Source organism: Propithecus coquereli, unplaced genomic scaffold (genome assembly GCF_000956105.1).
Source record: "Propithecus coquereli isolate 6110/MARCELLA unplaced genomic scaffold, Pcoq_1.0 Scaffold51, whole genome shotgun sequence".
NCBI classification, from domain to species: Eukaryota; Metazoa; Chordata; class Mammalia; order Primates; family Indriidae; genus Propithecus; species Propithecus coquereli.
In genome coordinates this window covers 4,192,255-4,192,685 of record NW_012150952.1, presented here as the reverse complement: position 1 = coordinate 4,192,685, position 431 = coordinate 4,192,255, and positions in this window count along the sequence as shown.

Below are 431 nucleotides of genomic sequence, written 5' to 3'. Positions count from 1 at the left end.
AAAAAAAAATCACACTTTGATTTCTTAGAGTTGCTCTCTGCCACTGCTGTCTACAGGCATCTCTCTAGCAGCAACTGGATGTAGATGACTGAATGTTAAGAGGTTGCAAGTGACAATCTGAAAATTTGCACTCTTGTGTGTACTTTTCATTTCTCTTTCAGAAATAGTTTCAAAAAAGATGATTATATCTCATGATATGATTTGTATAATGTTCAGTTCTAGCTAAAATAATGTAAAAAACTCTCAGCAGATGCAGCTGCAACTTACAATGAACTGTTTCCTCCCATTCCCCATACTTTGCCCTTCTTTCTTATTTTATAGTGTTGGATACACATGAGTGGTGTTTTCTTTGTGCACTGAGGCAAGCCTATTTTTAAAATATTTAGGGAGAAGTACTTAGTTCATGCTCCTTGTACAATTTTTTTTTCTGT